The following is a 4,588-nucleotide window of genomic DNA, read 5'->3' as shown; positions in this document are numbered from 1 at the left end:
CAGGTTACTGAAAGGCTAGCACATCAGCTCCATGTGAGACATATAGTACGATAGAATTTGCTTCATACACTAAATGGCCAGAAGTATGTGGACGGGCCTCTAATCTTAATGTTACAGCACACAATTCACTTTTAGCCAAGAGTGTACTTCCAACTTCATGTCAACAGTTTGTGAAAGACCCTTTTACTGTTTCAACATGACAGTGTCCCCGAGCACAAAGCCATAAAGAAATGGTTTTCCCAGTTTGGTGTGAAAGAACTTGACTGGTTTGTACAGAGCTCTGACCTGAACCCCATCCAACATGTTTGAGGTCAACCAAACATCAGTGTTGGACCTCACTAATGCTCTTGTGGCTGAATGGGAACAAATCCCTGCAATCACATGTTCAACTATTACATATAGCTGCTGTTTGGGTGAAATTTCCTCATATTTTTCGCCACATAGTGTATGGTACTGTGGTTACATATCTGGCACAAATCTGTTGTACATCCTTGATGAAGAATTAATATTAATTGCAAATAAAACTACCTGGAAAATGATGGTCTCGAGTAATGTTTTTACTCACCCTCAGTCCACTTTGGAAGAATGTGAACCTATCCTCCAAGTCTTAAAACCATAGTCAGCTTCCCATATGAACATTTACACAGGTGTTTCGTGCTGTAATCGTTTCTCCTGTTCATACTAGACAAAATCCCCAGTCCTTAGTTCTGCGGAAAATATATTAAAAAGTTTATTTGAAGCTCATACGAGGCAGTCCAAGTTAGACAAGCTGGCATCAAGAGGTAAACCGGAGACCGGAGAGAGACCTCGACACCAAAGATATGTGGCAAGAGATCCAGACCATCACAGGCTACAGAAACTGGAGCGCTCCGTCATATGTGAGGCCACGTTGCCAGATGAGCGTAACACATTTTATACTCACTTTCATCTCCTCAACAAAGAGTCAGCTGTCAGGTCTACTCTGCCTCCAGAGGATCCGCCACTCTCAGTATCCACAGCAGATGTGAGAAGAATCCTGCTGAGAGTGAATATGAGTAAAGCTGCTGGGCCTGATAACATCCTAACAGCTGCGTACTAAAAACGTGCCAATCAGCTAGTTGATGTCTTTACTGACATTTTTAACATATCACTGTCACATGATAGTGTTTCCACCTGCTTCAAGAAAACCACCATCGTCCCTCTACCTAAAAGGTCTGCAGTGTCTCGTCCAGGGAGCCATCATTGCATTTTTCAATGCAGTGAAGGGTATTATGTACGTTAGCTTTACATTTTGTACTACTATTGCCAGGTGTCTTCAGGTTCCTCATTCGCTGCTTAGTTCTTCTTCAGTGAAACACTCGCGAGCCCTGGAAGCTCACCTGGTAGCGCTGCTTCCCCATGTACCAAGGCTGAGTTCTTGCTGCTGTGGCCGTGGGTTCGACTCCGATCTGTGGCCCTTTTTTGCGTGTCATCCCCTCTCTTTCCTATCTTGAGCTGTCCTGTCAATCAAAGGCAAAAAGCCCCCCAAAAATAATTTTAAATAAAAAGAGAATAAAAGTGAATTCAGTATAGATTTCCTGTAATTTTCAAAGCAGAATAAGTAAACTGAGCAGATCCACGGCGACTGTCTTCATCTCACACTAGATTCTCTTTTATGCTATTTCACAACCTCCTCCTTCTGGGGGCTTAATTGGGATTTCCCTCCTACTGCTTCTGCTCCCAATTTTACTCTTATCTCTATCCACCATTATTTCTCTTTTGAACATTTCCTAGGCGTTTTGCCGCCGTTCCCTGTATCTAATGATGTCCACAGTCCTCAGTCTTGACCTAGCAGGTGCATAATAACCTGGCACCATTATTTCCGACATCCATCTTGCAAGTGCATGATAAGCAGAAGACACTCTCTCAGTTTCTGGCACCATTATTTCTGACAAGGCTACTATTTGAAAAAAAACCAACATCTTTAATGTATAAGTTTATGCCCATTATAGGTATTACTATATTGATTATACATATTCCAATCTATACAAATCAAATGTCTTTCACACACTCTACTAGTACTCTGTATTGACTGATTGCTTTGTATTGGATTTACAACTTGCAAAAACTGACTTATCCAGTGGAGCGCTACATATGACGCTACTGTGCACCTGCTGCCAGCAGTGCGTAAAATAATCTTCTTTCATATGATAACGAAAAGGGTTAAGGGTTAATTGTGTTATCCCCTTGAGACATCTCAGGCAGTTTCGGGCTTTTGCAATCTGCCTGATACAACTGTTGCAAGTGGTGGGCTGCTGTGTGTGTGTGTGTGTGTGTCTTCACATTTTTGTTACCTATTGGGGACCATGGGACTACTTGGGGGCTAGTAGTCCTCATGGGGACTGGTCCTGATGTGGTTTTGATAACTAGTAATGTAGTTAAGTTTTCCAATTAAAAAACACAATTAAAATTTAAATTTAAACAGGCTTGTTACTTGTTTCTTTTGTCTTAAATAAAAATAGTAGTAGTGAAACTGTAGAAGATGGCAGACAAACGCAGCACATCTAAGCGTACTATCATCCAACCTTATGGTAGCCCAAGACAGTTTAGTCTGTTCATCAAATAATTATTTATTAAATAACTACTGTAGCAAACCTTGGTAATGTGTAAATCCATGTGGGTTCCTCTTCTACTAAATCTTCCTGTCTACTAACCAAGAAAGTAAGTGTAGCTTTGTTGGGGAAAATGTCAATCATTCTAACAAATCTATTATAATAATGACTGAGATTGTTGTGTGCTTAGTTGTGTTTCTTATGCTTAAATTTAAGTATGTTTGTAATCTTTTTGAAAATACAGTTTAAAGTAATTCTGTCAAGAATATAGCAGTCTTGTTTAGTCCCACAGGTGCAGGCAGCTTGAGGAAATGACTGTGTCGGAAATGGCCTGAGTGTCTGGCACATATGCCCGTATAAGCCCGTACATGCCTAGACAATGACTCCTGTAATTTTGGTGCCCACTAGGATTGGAGGAGAGTGAAGCCTGCCAGCGTACCTGTGGGAATACACAAACATTTTCAAGCCAAAAGTTAGGTTTTTTTTTTTTTTAGAAACGGCTGTAACAGTAGCTGAGAAGGAGTTTTGATATATAAGAAGGAGTTTTAGAAGCAAAAAAGCAGCAGTTTCCCGTGACCTGCTCAGGTTTAGCTGCTGTTGTATCTTGTATCAATGCAATAAACTCTTTCGTATAAGACTCATAACTAGATACATTTGCCTTTTCTACAGCAACACTAAAATAATATACATGGCAGCTGTGAGCATTAATAAGAGAATTGAAGACATTTTAAAGTAACACAACAATTACTTTCCCTCGCAACTAATTACTTTTACATGCAGAAATTGGTAAAGTAATTCAATCACTTTTGAGAGAAGTAACTGTAACTGTTACTATTTTAGTAACTTGCCCAACACTGCTCATTTATGGGGTCCCAGCTAGGGATAGGGGTAAGGTAATGAATAAAGATTAGATTAATGTTTGGGTTGGTTATAAATTGACCCATCCTAAATCCTGTACCTAGATATGCTACGTGCTAGGCTCTTCCAGATTCCTTCATGAGGACAAATCAGCCTTTAATTTAGGCCTTATAAACAGTCGAAACGCTGTAATTGCCTCTTCACAACACAACTGACCTATTTTAAACTTAACGTGCTTATCTAGGAAAACACCCAAGATTTTAACTTATATGCCTAGAATTTTGTAGACAAGGAGTGCATTGTAACCTATTCCTACCCATGTAGGTCTAGCTGGCTTTGAGTTATTAGCTAGCCAATTTGATATGCCCCAGTAGATGGAGGTACTTCCTGCCGTAGCTGGGGAGAAGGTTCAACCCTGCCAAAGACAATGATTGGGTGAACTTATACACCGCTATCATTGAGTCCATTCCTCACCTCATCTATCACCATCTTTGGGTACGCTGCTGCACTGCCAAGGACAAGGCCCAGACTGGGCAGCGTATCATTCGATCTGCCTATAAAGGGTGATCGGCCCTGCAATCTTTGCCATCCTCAGGACCTGTATCCTTCCAGGATCCTTTGAGGCGTGGCAGGCAAGATTGTGGCTGAACCCTCCCACCCTTGGACACAAATTCTTTGAAATTTCCATGCAGGACCAAAAACCTTCACGGGGCCCACAAAACAGTTTCTTTCCATCTGCCAGCTGGGGCCTCATTAACAAGGCCGGGCATCCCCCCACTTTACACTGGACTCTTAAACCCAGCCTGTACTATACAGGTAGCCATATACATAATGCAGCTCCTGTTTTCTGTACAGTTTTCTTATCTTTATTTATTTATTTTTTAAATACTCTATTTTTGGTGTGTAACTGTTGGTGGGTGGATTCTGTATATTTTTTGTGATGTTTATTTTTATGCACCACTGCACCAAGACAATTTCTCCTATGTGTAAAAACCTACCTGGCAATAAATCAGATTCGTGTTCTGATGATGTAGATTAACTAGCATAGTTATGTAAACATTTTGCATAACATTTAGTTAACTTAAGATTTGACTACGTATATTATGGCGGCTTTATCTTTTAACCATCTTCAAAATTTGGTTGTCTTTTCAACATAGACA

This window comes from Morone saxatilis, unplaced genomic scaffold, assembly GCF_004916995.1.
Source record: "Morone saxatilis isolate NCDOM2014 unplaced genomic scaffold, NCSU_SB_2.0 Contig18, whole genome shotgun sequence".
Lineage (NCBI taxonomy): Eukaryota > Metazoa > Chordata > Actinopteri > Moronidae > Morone > Morone saxatilis.
This window is presented reverse-complemented; position numbering follows the sequence as displayed.